The 15,431-nt window shown below is 39.8% G+C and overlaps 1 protein-coding gene across 3 annotated transcripts in view; it reads left to right on the plus strand.

Moving 5' to 3' along the window:
- Nucleotides 1-15,431, plus strand: part of NTRK2 (neurotrophic receptor tyrosine kinase 2) — a 200,456-nt gene that overhangs the window by 156,670 nt on the left and 28,355 nt on the right. The window lies entirely within an intron of this gene.

Here is a 15,431-nt window from a genome sequence, read left to right on the forward strand (position 1 = left end):
ACTCTCGGTTGTCCCAAGGAGAGTAGTGAGATATTTCTTTGCTAACTCTTTTAGTTGTTAGATATTGGGCTACTAATCGGGATATATATATATTTTATTTTGGTTTTGTTCCTTTTTCCCTTCCCCCTTCCCATTCCCTTGTGAAATTGTATATATATTTCAATTGTATATACCTGTAACATAAGTGTAAATATATTTATATATATATTGCTTTAGCTCTCTCTCTCGTTTCGGTTTTTCTTGGTTGTTTTTCTCCCTCTTCTCCCTGAGGTTTGGGGGGGGGGGAACTTCTTGTGGTAAGGTTTGGAGACTTGGCAGGGAGCCAGCTTCAAACCATATCAGCAGGTAAATGTAAAGAAGTGTTAGTAAAAGACATAAACATGAATGAAGGGAGAAGGAAGTAAACAAGTGTCAGAGGGGATAATGTAAAATAACATGGCTACATCCAAGTTGATGGTGTAAGCTTTCAGGGAGATGGTTGGATATGAAACTTCAAGCTGGGTAGTTAATTTGTTCTACACAGTAAGAAAAAAAAAAAGGATCATTTATCTGGCCTCTCATATTCCAGCTGGTTCGTAACTGGTGCAGAGGCGGGACAGAGCCACAGCCTGCCACACCATCGTATTTCACAGTGATAAAAGCTGGAAGTTACAGTTGAGCCTGTGAGGTTTTGGCTTGCCCTGCTTGGGCCATATGTGAGCTGATCAGAGCCTGGTCATGAAATAGTCAAGGCAATGATAACTTCCCAGATGGTTGCCTGGAGAATTACATCCATGGCAGGCCTAAGTCAGCGATAATACTGGAATGGCACTGACCTACCATAGCCAGTTGTTTGTAGCAGGCTAAGTCTTTTTAACTGCTCAGGCTTAAACACGTATGGAGAAGCAATTCATCCCCAACCCTGACAGTTTTTTCTGATGTTTGTTGGAGGGATTTACACAACTCCAAAATGTTCTGCAATAAATGGTTTGGCATTTGTGTTTATTGATACACTGGAATTGGTTTTTCGGGATCCTGCCACCCAGTCATGATGTTAGATTTGCCCAAGATTATTATTTATCACTTGCTTCTGTAAGATAAGGATGATCCCAAGTCACTGTGCACTGTTAGATTGTAAACGACATTATGCATTGAATCAGCTCAGTTCTTGAGAGATACCTCAGGGAAGACGGGGAGAGAGCTAAGCCTTGGGCTGGGAATGCATGTGATGTGTGGCCCTGATTGTGCAAGCTTTTTTCTTTTTCCCCAGTTCTTTTTTCCTTTCTTTTTCATTGGGCAGGAGTCTTGTAGGTGGGGCAAGCCCTGATGTACATGCTAGCATCCACTGTAACAGCAATAGTTTTCAATAATCAGACCAGATAAGCCTGGGGACATGAAGAAACTGCAAAGACTTTTCTTACCCAGAACTGCTGTACACCCCAGGCCAAAGTAAAACAACTGTCAAATAATTGGTTTGGTCTGCGTGCCAAACAGCTCCAGCGACACTATGCTGCACTGTAGTCCTTGTAGCACAAAGAATCCTTTCACAAAGTTATTTACTTGCAGAGCTTAGGTCTCAGGTTCATTAGGGGCTTTTATTTGTTTGGTTGGTGACTGGTTTTTGTTGTTTGATTCCCAGCCTCCACAGGTCAGTTTCCTGTCTTTCGCTCAGATACACAGGTATTGCTTCAAAGCAGCTTTCAGTGCTTTAAAGTATTGACGCTGAATCATGGAAACAATTACTTTATTATTATTTGTTCTTGCACTCAGAGATAATGTATCAGGGCCTTTTAGTCTTCCAGTTCAGGTTTGCAAGTGGTTGCTTAGTACTTGGTCTTAAAATATTTTCTGCATTTCTTTATCATAAGCAAAAAGCTTAAGAAAAAAAAAAAAAAAAAAAAAAAAAAGAAAAAAAGAAGTCATCTTGTCCAGTACTTGGAAAAACTCAACAGGGATATGCTTTAAATATCCAGCCTGGTCAGCCAACTACAGGCTTGAGACAAGATTTTGGATGAAACTGTGATCTCACAAGACTAAGCAAAAGTTTTGCCATTAACTTCATTAGGACCAGAACTTCACCCTTCCACGTTTTTGTTTGTCCAGTGCAGGATAGGGACTGTGTTTCTGATTTAGATTTATGGAGCTCAGTTGTGTAATCCCTATTTAGTTATTGTATAACCTACTTGCCTTTATGCAACAGCACAAGGAACAGTGGAGAAAATAAGGACTCCCTTCCTCTGCTTGTACAAATCACTCAAAACTCTGCCAAAAGGCTGGGGCTGTTAGTGATGTTTCCATCTTCCTTTAGGCCTAGTTTGCCCTAAACAGCAGAGAGGTTCACAAATTACAGAATCACAGAATATGCCGAGTTGGAAGGGACTCGCGAGGATCATCAAGTCCAACTCTAAGCCCTGCACAGGTTCAACCCCAACAGTCACAGCGTGTGCCTGAGAGTATCATCCAAACACTTCTTGAACTCTGCCAGGCTTGATGATGTGACCACTTCCCTGGGGGGCCTGTTCCAGTGCCCAACCACCCTCTGGGTGGAGAACCTTTTTCTAATATCCATCCTAAACCTTCCCTGTTACAAAGTCAGGCCATTCTCCCAGGTCCTGTCCCTGGTCACCGCAGAGAAGAGATCAGTACCTATCCCTCTTCTTCCCCTCACAAGGAAGTTGTAACTGCAGTGAGGTCTCCCCTCAATCTCCTCTTCTCCAGGTTGAACACACCAAGTGACCTCAGCCTCTCCTCATACGGCTTCCCCTCAAGGCCCTTCACCATCTTTGTCGCCCTCCTTTGGATGCTCTCTAAGAGCTTAATATTTTCTATTGTGGTGCCCAAAACTGCATGCAATATTCCAGGTGAGGCTGTACCACTGCAGAGCAGAGAGGAATAATCCCCTCCCTTGACCGGTTAGCGATGCTGTGCCTGATGCCCCCAGGACACGGTTGGCCCTTCTGGGTGCCAGGGCACTGCTGACTCATATTCAACTTGTCATTGACCAGAACTCCAGTCTGTAGGTACATCCAGGGTTGCCCCATCCCAGGTGCAGAATCCAGCACTTTCCATCTGGTTGGTGATTGCCCAGTCCTCTCATTTGTTGAGGTCTCTCTCCCTGCAGGGCCTCCCTGCCTTCGAGGGAGTCAATAGCTCCTTCGAGTTTTGTGTCATCTGCAAACTTGCTTAGTGTCCCTTCCAGTCCTGCATCCAAGTCATTTATGAAGATGTTGAAGAGCAGAGGGCCCAAGATGGAGCCCTGTGGAACCCCACTAGTGACAGGTCACCAGTCTGATGTTACCCCATTCACTGTTACCCTCTGTGCTTGACCCATGAGCCAATTGCTCACCCAGTACATGATGTGTTTATCCAGCTGTGTGCTGGACGTTTTGTCCAGAAGTATCCTGTGAGAGACAGTATTGAAAGCTTTACTGAAATCCAAAAAGATTATATCAACTGGCTTTCCTTGATCAGCCAGGTGGGTGGCCTTGTCATAAAAGGAAATTTGATAAGCAAGATTTTCATCTCATGAAGCCATGGTGGCTGTGACCAGAGACTGCATTGTCTTTCAGGCATCTTTCAATACTTTTAGAATAATATTCTTCATAACTTTACCTGACACTGAAGTGAGACTAACAGGCCTGTAGTTTCTGGTGTCCTCCATCTTGAAATTAGTTTCTTCCACTGCTGGCACAGATGAGGTAGAAGACCAAGAGGATGCAGTTCAGTATAAAGGATGCAGTTCTGAGGATAAAGTAGAAATAACCCCATTTCTCTTTAAAGTCTTCTGCATATTTTGTACCATGTTTTGGTATTTAAGGAGGGCGTATTGGATATATTCATTATCTTCAGATTGGAAAAAGAGGTATAGGTTACTGAGCCTAAGCCTTCCATTCTTGCAAGAAGCTATGCAGTAGGAGTTAAGGATAGGAGCAATAAGAACCTGAGACCTTGTCATGCTACAGGAAAAACCCCAACACTCACTAATACTTTAGCCCCTTCTATGTAAGGCACCAAACCCCATAAAAATTTCAGTCTGCCAGGGAAAAAGAGAAGATGTTAAGAGTGTCAACAATGTCCTAAGCCCCTAAAGAGAAACTGTGTTTGGCAAAAATTCCTGAGAGATTTTCGGACGTCAGTCACACCTGACACACAGCAGGAGGTGACAGCAATCCCCATCAGTCTTTCCTCTGAAAATTACCTGCTGAGCTGGCAAACTGTATAACACTAGGTGGGCCCAAGCCAGCTGCACCAGCCAGTGGCATAACTGAAATTTGGTGACACCCCTCAGAGGACATCTGGCTGTGTCACCTGTCCTGAGTGCCTTAGAGCAAAGTGGAAACTGAAGCTGACCCAGAGCCAAATCATACAACAAGAGGGAAAACAAAAAGGCAGGTAACCAGTGCAAGTCCTGAAGAAAGACTTTAGTTAAATAAATGAATAAGGAGCGGCCTGCAAAACACTGACAGGGTTTTTCTCAAATGTCTCTCAGGTATACCACAAAATTGGATAGCATCAGTCTTGTGTTGAAGCCTGGATTTCTAACTCCTGAATCACTCCTGTCCTGTCACACAGCTGCTTCCACCGAAGTGGATGCTGCAAATAAGTAGGATCCTGCTGCCAGCACTTTTCCCCAGACAGCTGTACCACAGTCTCTCTGTCCTAACAGATGCTTTTTTTTTTTAAATCAGCAATCTGAATTAACTCATGACCAATATACACCTACTTGATCACATTATTCTCCTCCCTTTCTAGCCCTTAAATCACAAGTGTATTTAGAGAAAGTATTCCTGTCCCTTATCAGACTGTTTTAGAAGGTTAAAGAAGGCATACTGTCAGGGAAAAAAGTTTCTTCGTTTTTCTTCTCTTCACAGTAGCCTTCTCCAATGACTTTCAGTGTGTGAAAGAGCAGTTTTGGTGTCTCCTTCTGCTACAGACATCACCTGAACTGTCAATAATATTTTCCAAATCAGATTTTGCCCATTCTTGGATTAGAGGTACTTGTCAGCCTCTAATGAAAACATGCTGCACAGTACATCATAAACTTGCATAGGCTGTGTCATTGGCACATGGTCACTGTATTGTCAAACAGTGCCTTGGGCCTCTCTCATCTTCCATTCCTTCCAAATGAAGAACATCCTTTTTTTTTTTAAAAAACTTTTTGGTTTCAATCTCTCAATAAATGACTTTGCAGTTCATACTGGCACATTTTGTAACTCTAGTGATTGAGAAAGTCTGTTGTTTCTCTTTTATTTTTAACTTCTTTGGGGGGTGCCTTTTTTTTTTTCCTTTAAATTAAAATTCAAGTCTTGTCCAATTTGGTGATGAGTAAGGAAATAAACAAACAGAATCATGGTACCAAAAAGTAAACAGCTGAGGGAGTGGGAGAGGTTTGTAAGGAAGTTTCCTAAATTTTTGTAGCTTTTTTTCTTAATGTTTTCCTGATAATTTCTGTTTAATGTTAATGTTAAATGAGTATTTTGGAGAAAGATGTCTTTTAAAACATAGAGTTACCATATATTTTCAGTTAAAACAGAAGAAGTTATTGCACTCCTTAGCCTCCCAGATAGACTTCCAGAGAAACTAAGCGTTACACAATTTGCTATTCCAGGCCAATTTTAAAAATTAATAGATTCTGGACCGTCTTGCTACATAAAAAAAGATTGAAACCCCTTTTGAGAAACCATTTTGATGCTTGTGAGTGTTAGAGTCCTCAGCTAACAGTTCTGATTCTGATCTTCGCTTATCAAGGCCAGAGTAGCAGTTTGAAGAACAGTGAAATAACATTAGTATTAGAGGAGTGAAATGGCAAAGAGCATCTTGCCGACTAGCCATAGCCCTTTCTTCATGTGTGAACCTAATATTGCAGAGTGCTGTATTTCTGGCAACTGCATAATACACTTTTCTGGTGATACTCTATATCGAACATTTTCTAAAAGGTAGGGCTAGTAAAATAATCACCAGAGGGTGGTCTCACTTAAGCTATTTCCAGTACCAAATGTCTATTTGCAAAGAGAATTAATGCATGACAGCAAGGGGCTAAAAAAACAAAAGGCTGGTTTATCGTTATTTGGGCTGTAACTAACCAGGCAAACACCATGATACAAATGTTTACAGTGAGGAATAACTGTCTATTCCGAAAGGGCAATAGCAGCAAACACCTTCAGGTCTCAGCTGTCACTGCAGAGATGAATACCTGTGTGTGGGAGTTTGGAGGAGGCTACACTAAAGAAAACAAGAAAGAGTTATTGGGAAGTCAAGCAGCTTGTCAAGGCATCCTCGTAGGTGTGTGTATTGAATTGTCACAGTTTGAAGGCACAGTTTGAAGGCTTTTTATTAGCTGCTATTTTTGCATCCATTGCTCTAAAGGAAATTATCAGCTTCCCTACATGGACTTCTCGGCTTTCCTCCTCCGTCAGAGGCTCATTGCATCATGTGTAGTGCTGGGGAGGACAGAGGGTTCCAGCAGCCCTGGAGGACGTGCACAGATGATTTCATGCAACTGGAAACAATACAGGAAATAATAGGTCAGCTCGAGAGATGTAAATCCAAACCAACTGCCTGAAAGTCAGTGCAGGAGCTCTGAAGTTAAAGTAATATAATCACAAGAAGAATTAGGCCCAATGATTTTAGAGGGCTTCCTAAAGGTCACCACAATGTCATCATTTAGAAACTTGTATGCACCAGGACATGGCATTATCCTGATGAAAAAGGATTAGAACCATGGCTCGATGCCTGTTACTTGCCCATGACAGAGTATATTCTGTGGCGTGCAGGAGGCATGCTCTTTCCCCAGCTTTTACTTACACAACTTTGACTGCTGGTGTTTTATCTGGAATTGCAGTTGTCTAACCTGCTCAGTTCACAGAAAACCCAATTTCAGCTTTGTCTCAAGGAAGTACAGTTCCATCTTTTTTAGCACAGCTGTAGTCACCTCCTAAGTGAAGTTTTCTCATCATCTTCACACCAGGGTCACTGGTCCTACTTACAGTTCCATTTCCATCTGTTTTCACTGACACAGATCCTGAGAGGGGAGTCCAAGAAAGTTTTCCATGTTACTGTTAGAAGAAGGAACATCAGATGTCCAACATATGTAGTATGCTGTATTTAACAGTGAGGTCTTATTAACATCCATCTTGCAAGATTAATGACTGGTCAGTAATACAGAAAGTGAGATTTTTAACTGGGAGGTTGTGACATATTTCACTTTGCCAGATTTAAGGCCCCCTTCCCAGGAAATATGCAAACGGCAAGACAATTTCATAGCTTCTGGAGTATATTCTTCTTCAGTCTGTGAGATCAAAGAGTGTAAAGAGGGCAGAAACAAAAACCTGTAATAAAGAGGTTGAAAAATGAAGCTTATTAAAAGACAATCTAAAGAAGAGTGACCTTGTTCTGTGACCAGTTACTTGATTACCCATTGAATTTCAGTGCCTAATTATTCCTTTGTAAATCTACCCCCATTAGATTTACACCAACGTGGCTCTCATGCAGGATGTCAAGAAATAGGTTCATCTTGAGGAAAAAAGTTCAACCCAGGAGGCAGTACCTAGAAATATATGTTATGCAGAAATCCTGTTTAACTACACTATAGTTAAAAGTATTGAATGTATGTCAACCAAAATATCAAATTGTTTCAAAATTTTCAAATGGAAATTTTTCCCTTTGCTTCTGCTAAATGCATTGCAAATTTACTGTTTGATCCTGTTTTGGTTATAAAACAGATATTAGAGTTTTCAAATTCATGGAAATTTTGGATTTCCTACATGATTGTTAAAGCATTTTAATGGTGTGGTTTTCAGCTGCTGCGTTACTCCTGCAGTATGCAGCTGATAAGAGCCTTAGGATCCACATGTATGCCTATAGGATAACAGGAAGTTTGCACAGTCAGCGTCACCAGTGGCTGACACAAGCTTTTCTGTTGAGAGGCTCTTAGCACAGATGTTCATTAACTTAAAAAGTCCTTTTAAAATTATACATACAAAACTGAATCATTCTCAAAAATAACCACACATATGGATATAAATTGCAGGAAAGCAGTGATTCACTCATTGAAATTAGCCTTAGGAACTGCAATTTGGAGAGCTTTGCAGAACTCTGATCGTAATCACCCCATTCCATTAAGTAGCAGCACAGCTCTACAAAGCTATTTTTTGCAGGTGCTGAAACAATTTAACCGCTTTTTGATGATTAGCACATAAGAGAGCCATGTCCTCAATCCCATCCCTGTTCACAATTTGCTGGATTGTACTTGGAGTATTGGTAGAGGCTGTTTCCATTGAGTTTACTAGAGTCAATGTTTTGTCCAGGGCTTTAGAAAGTGAAAAGTTTATGGGCAGCTTTTTCTACAGACCAGGCAAGAGAAATGATGAATTAATTTCTGTAGTTTTTTCTTCTTGGGCCTTTGTGCAGACTAATAATGCCTTTTAGTAATTATGGAAAGGAACCATGTGTAAATACTGGAGATACTGTACTGTAGTGCAACAGAATGTCATTTTTGTCAGGAAAGCTGGAAAGCAAATTACGGAACTCCAAAGGTTAGCAGCTGAAACTGTTGACTATTTGATGTGTGAGGAAAAGATGATGTGGGAACAAAATGAGTAAAAGATCTCTGGGACCACAGTCAGAAACCTGAGCGGCAGCTCTTGGCTTCTGTGCAGAGTACTGGTGCACTCTGTGCAGCCGTGCCACTGCCCCACTGATGGTGGGGACAGCACAGAAAGACCACCCAGGGGGAGCAGGACTTAAACTGGACTTCTCCTTTGATGTCTGGTCACAGAATCAGCTCCCAGCAGAGTCTTTGCAGACTTCCAGCTGGAAGGTTTTCTTATGCAAATAGCCTCTCTCCTTACACTAGGAAAGCAGTTGCTAGGCAGTTTTCCTAAATATGCATTTTTTACCCTGGGCCTGAAGAACAATGGCTCTCTTTTGACTCACAGAACTCAGGAAGCATGGGAAGGAAGAACTACACAATTAGACTGTGAAGTGCTATGTGTAACAAGACTGGATGAAGAAGATGAGAGGACAGCACCAGCTAGGAATAGAGCAGAGCCTACAAACCTGGCTATGTAGATTCATGTGTGCATAGCAAAGAGCTGCTGGTGGTGATGAAAATGAGGAAACCCTGTTTGATACTACAGATCATTTAGATGTTCACTGTCCTCTGAGTCCTTTGTCTGTCTGATAGAACAGCATTGAGTGGAAGGAAAGGGAAGACTTGGTTCAATCTGAGGCTATTGGCATCAGTGACAGAGAACACGGAGACAGAGAACCTACGCTTCAGATTACCTATGTAGCTGTAACACATATGCCTTTGTGAAGTCTTTTCAATACCAGACATGATGAACAGTAACAAAGTTTTTAGCAAGTTGTCAGGAACAGCTCTCCGAGTTTCCCAAAAGGTGAGGGCCCTAGAAATTTACTGATACTGCATCTTGCAGTTTCAGGAACTTTGTAATTAGACTTCAGAGATAACTTGTTTTTGCGTTAATCTAGTCTTACATAAAATGGAGCCAAAACACCTGTAAAAACTGTCAAGCTTATTGCTGTGGCCTAACTTTCAGAAGAGATGAAGGCCTGATTTAAGGTGCATGAGGGAATATTCATCTGATACCAAGGACAGGTATAAAAGAGTTAGAAAAATTGTGGTGACTCAAATGCTTCTGTCTCCATCAGGTGGATAAACAAACCTACAAAAGAAAAGCCACATGAGTGAGAAGTAACTTCATTCTTCCCAGTGTACTGAAATGCTTTCAAGAAAAATACCTAGCCTGCTCTTGAATTTGCTTTGAAAAGTTTCTATTTATTTGATCCTTAAAAGTATCCTTGTAACACTGCTGTCCAGTCCTTGAGGACTTGATGAGCTTGCATTAAATTTGATTTACAATCAGATCGTACTTCTCTTCTACTTTATTTCATCCAGGGCTTTATATTGCCACAGTGGTGTCTTAGATGTTTGGACTGGGAGCAGAGTCAGACCCATTGAAGTGCTCAGATAGAGGTGATGCAAATGAAGTTTTAAAACTATTACCTTATTTAGTCTTATATTTGTGTAGTTCTCTGAAGACATATAAAATTTATATTTTTGGCTTTCAAGCAATTTCCCAACATGTATATGCTTTGGTCAGAAGTTTAACAGTCTGAGTAGATAAGCCGTAGTTTAACACCTATGAAAACACTTGAACTTAATTGAAGTTATATCTCCTGTCTTTGCTGATCAATGTAGTTAGCTTTTAGTTGGTATTTTAACTCTTCATTTGACATGTAATCATCATGCTTTTAATTTGCTGTGGCATTTTTTCCTTTGTGACAATTTTGAGGAAAGACTGTTTGAATTTGGTTTTGTTTACAGTGCTACATTCCTATATGCATTATGTGCTGAGGAACTCTGGAAGTAATAGTGCTTTTTGAGATTAATCTGAGTTTGTCTAAATCACCCTATTCAGAATTGAATCATGAAGACCAGTGATGTGGCAGGCCCCCAGGTCAGAGAAGCAACTAATGAGTGATTTTCAAGAATCTGTATCCTTGCTGATGTAGCAAGTTCAGACCAAACCATTTCCAGCAACATTCCAGAAAATACATGTGGTGCCATTTTTTTCCACACCAGAAATGCTACAACATTGGTTGCTCTAATTACTAAAATAAATCCTTACTTCAATCACTTCCCTACTGGCTAACTCAGAGGAAGTTTAAATTCTTACACTTAAACAAGCAAATAATTGCTGGATTCTATAAGGTATCTTTGCTTTCCTGGACCGTATTGCTAATGGCAAGAGTTGTGAACAAGAAATACAATAGGGCAAGATGTATAAATAACCAAGAAGCTAAAGAACAATTCAGGCAAAAGGTCATTGCTGCCTCAGGAGCAAATAAATATGCACTGGCATGTCTGCGAGTGTATGAGAGAATTTTGTAAGTGAAAGCAACAGAGCACAAAGAAACCCAACTACTTTAAGAGGTGGAAGAAGTTTAAATTATATGCACCTATGATACTTGGGCCTCATGAAACCCTATGTAGTCCTGTGTTCCACATAGCTGCATTCAAGGTTTTCTGTATAACTGCAAGTTCCAGAAGTGAACATTTTAAAATTAATGTAATTTCAATTATTCACATAATCATGTGTTCAGAAGCCAGGACCGTAAGGAAGACCTATGGTACAAGACTTTTGATAGTAGTGTATAAGGCTGCAGATCTATATCTACAAAAAGTAATAATCCTTTGTAATAAAGGAGTACATAATGAAAATAAAACAGATTAAAAGCCATTTAGAGATAAAGGAACCTTGAGACTACAATGCTGTAAAGCACAAAATACTGGGTTTTTATTTTGCTGATGAAAATTACTGTGACCTAACCAGTTAGTTTTGTAGCCTATACAATTTTTATAGAAGACAGAAAGACACTGGTACATATTCAAAGAATGTAAACTTGTCTACCTTTGAGACCAATGAGCAAACTGACATTGATAACTCTGAACCAGGATTTTTACTTTTATTAATTGCACATTTGTAATGGCTTTATATCTGATTTCTCTTCTGTGTTCACTGCTGAATCTAAAGGGTGGGGGAAAAAAAATCACATCAGATGTGATCCAATCCTTGCATAGCACAGCATGACGGAAACCAATGTTTTGCTGGAAACGTAAGCTGATGGGGGGGTCCAACTGATATGGAAAATATGATGCAATCTGAGCCTCCCTTAAGGAATTATTTTATAACTTCATGTAGTCCCTTCCAAGGCATGTGTGAAGAAAGTCCTTCAGATTATTTTATCACCTGCAAGATTGTCTCTGTAAATCTGGATTAAATGGCGTACACAGAAAGGGAGAAATTTTATCAGAGTGAAGAAATCACTCTCATTTTCTTTCTTTTTCTTTTTTTTTTCTGGTAGCATTTTAAGAAGATAAAGAACTGTTCATTCAATATGTTGTCAGATATTCTTTGATAACACATCAGTGTTGCAATTATTTCAGAGCCAGTATAAATATTATGGGGGGCGAAGGGGGAAAGAGATAAATGAGTGACAGTCATGATGATTACAAATCATTCGTCCTAATGTTTCTGTCATCTACGTTCCTCATACTGCCTCAGTCCAGGCCCACAAAATAAAATTGTGATGTTATCTGGAGAATATGGATTCTTTCCAGATTGATTTACCAGATGCCTTTCATCACCAAGTCTCTTTGAAAGGCTAACTGATAGGCTGGGCTCTTTACAAATTACTGCTCTGTATGCAGTCCTTTTGCAGTGTTATTTTCTGATGGTGAGATTTAGTGCAGCATACTGGCTGGCACTATCTGTGTAGGAGATTTTTCTTGCTTATGAGCTAAGCAAAGGGCAGGGCCTGCATTCTTGGCAGACTGTCCTAAGCATGAGCTGTTTGTTTTCTGGATTCAACAAGCAGAGTTTTAAATCATCTTTAGCAAAGCAAGACATAGAGAAAAAAGAGAGATCAAAATAGAGCTAAATATGTCATAATTTTGGCAGCACATCTCGTCTTGTCTTCTAGATTAAAAGCACCAATGAAAAAGGGAATTTTGAAGTTTTCAGTTGCGTGACTTTTCCATGCTCCATGAGTATCCTCAAATATTCTTAGACTGGTGTCTCATGCCATATCAGCCATTTTTAGAGAAAAGAATCTAATGTTGAATACTTGTGTGGGAAAAGCATAACTGTGTTACAGTAAAGGTCAATGCCAATACAGAGTGAGTGGAATATGTCTCTCAGCAGAAAACAAATAGATACTACTTGAATCTGCAAAACAGAGCTTAGATATTGTTTAAGATATATAGGCCCAAGATTGCCGTTTTCTTCAAATGGAATTCTATTGAAAGTAATTAAAAATCCATCTTGCAGAATTCTGTCAGTGCGTTTGGAGCTTGCATATCCCACATATTCAGTATTAACCTTGTTTTCCATCTCGATCAGCTTTAGTTAGAATAAAACACTAAATAAAAAAGGAGAAAACTGAAAGCTATGCTGTATACTACACACAACAAAAAGTTCTTCAAATACAGATTTAAGCAGAGCTAAAATGGCATAAACTAGAAAATGCAAATGAGTGTCACAGAATGGTTTATACAACTTCACTGTAGATTGTGAGACGGAAGGTATGTCTCGTCTACAGACACTGCTAGCTCAAAAACTGTGACATGAGCTTGATGCAGACTGCAAAGCTATTCAGAAGCAGGATGAATATTCCTTTTCTGGGCATACACTTCTTTGTGCTACTCATAAAGTCCAAGCTAGCTGCCTTAAAGGTAGCTTGTGTTTATATGTACTCAGTTATGTCATTAGGGATATGGAAAACGGCATTATGTTAATTAGCACAGTCAGAAAAAAAAGATATGTAAATAACGCTTCTTTCCTTAGTTATTCCTTTTAATCTGGCAGTATTTTACATCTTAATAGATTTCTTTAAGATGAAAGACAGGAAAAATAGAAAACAAAACAGGAATAGGTCTGGATCTGTTTAGCCTTTGGATCACATAAATAGGCAATTAGTCTGCACCTGTAGTTGAATAACTTCCCATTGTAAGTACAGTTCACAGGGGTATTGACGGATTTAAAAGCTTCCTGAGATTCTCAGAATTCCTGGCTTTAAAATAATTGAGAACTCAAAATTTTGGGAGTACCTCTTTTCTTATTGACCTTCTGCTGCTGCTTTTTCAGCCTTTCTACTCTGAAAAATAGAGAGAATTAGTAGTTAGGATCAGCTTAAGAATTGGGGAAATGTGGGTTTTCTTTAAACAGAGATGCAGAAAGTAGATGGAAGTTGTATCCATAAATCACAGGAGAAAATGAGGAGCAATAGGTTGCAAGACTATTGGTGTTTTCACCTCATAAAGGACACTGGAAGTAAGCAAAAACACTGAAGAAGGAAAGGCTAATGGACAAACAGGGATAGAGTGAAAAGTGCCAAAAAGCATTTCAGATTGACTTTGAAAAGAATACTAAAATAAACAAGAGAGGTTTATATTAACAGTCTCTCGACTGTTTAAATGTCAAGAGTATGAGAAGGAAAGTATCGCCACTACAGACATGATGATGTGGGAAGGACAGTTAGTTTGGCCTGAAAGCAAAATTTATTCTTAACATCAGGTCTTGAAAGGAGAATGATAAATATGAAGATCTAGGCAAAGTGGCCAATGGGACTAAGAACATGTGAAAGCTAAACCCAGAGCAGGCATAGAGAAGAGATCCTCAAGGAGTGAGGTACAATGACAGCCTGTTTTATGGTTGGAGACAAAGAGGTCAGTGAACTCTTCAAGTAGCATGAACCAGCCCTGATGCCTAAAGTAGAGGTCCTGCTCTCCTGTTGGTCTTGACAGCTAATTTCTGCATCATCTGCTTTTCTGCACCAGCACAGGTGTTTCTGCATCCACTGAAATAACTTTGTTAATTAAACAATCCATCTGAAAAATAAGTAATTTTTTATCCCCTGGTTGCAGAGTAGACAGAATACTTCTCCAAACCGAAGCACAGTACAAGGGCATTCCTGATTAAAATCTTTGTTGAAGGATAGTCTAAAGGAACTGTGCTATATGAGTGCATCAAAAGAATAAAATAAACATTGGGGATGAAAGAATTTAAGCAAGAGACTTGAAAAGATTTGTCTCAGAGGAATGGGGTTCTTTGACAGCCTGTGAACTGGGAAGAAAATTGTCTCATTTTAAGGTGATACTGTCCAATTTATGAAGAGAATGATTTGATGTAGATGAATTGTGTGATAGGGTACAAGAGGACCACAGAACTTGGTCTGCCCCATGTAATTCTTAGCAGGTACCTTGAAGCATATAAAGAACCAAAACTCCTGATAGTGTCAGAAGTATTTGGTTCATCAGAGTGCCAGCATCAAAAGCAATTTGAAGCATAGATATTTTATTTTGTCTAGATCAATTTACTCCATCTTTAGTTTGCAGGTTGGTTCCAGTTCTACAGATGCTTCTGTTTGACCATGGCTGAAGGAAATATTGCTTTGACCTTGTTTCCCCATATCCTGCATTTGTTATTAGTTAAAGTCAGAAGAAGATCTTAAAGGATGAAAACATGTAAATAGATCTGCTTCTGCTCCAGCTATATCTGCTTTCTATTGTCTTCTATTGTCTTTTCTTTTTTTTTTTGTTGTTTTTTTTTCAAGATGGGTGACAATCAAACTTACCTTTTCAGTCTGTGCCCATCTCAGAACATGAATGGCTTCTGTCAGTGACAAGGTTTATTGTGGCCCTGGTTCAGTGAGGTGGAAGCTCACTTTAGGTCAAAAAACTACAGCTTCACCTGCAAAGTGGAACACTGGGGCTTCCACCCTGGATTATGCTGGGTTCTCCCTGGAGTTTTAATATATAGCAGATTCATCACATTCATTATTGTATATTATATGCCATGCTCCGAACTTCTTTCACAGAGAGCACAAAGCCTTTACAGCCTTAGCCACTCTGGAGCATTCAATTTCCA

This window comes from Lepidothrix coronata, unplaced genomic scaffold, assembly GCF_001604755.1.
Source record: "Lepidothrix coronata isolate B3197 unplaced genomic scaffold, Lepidothrix_coronata-1.0 Scaffold14, whole genome shotgun sequence".
NCBI lineage: Eukaryota > Metazoa > Chordata > Aves > Passeriformes > Pipridae > Lepidothrix > Lepidothrix coronata.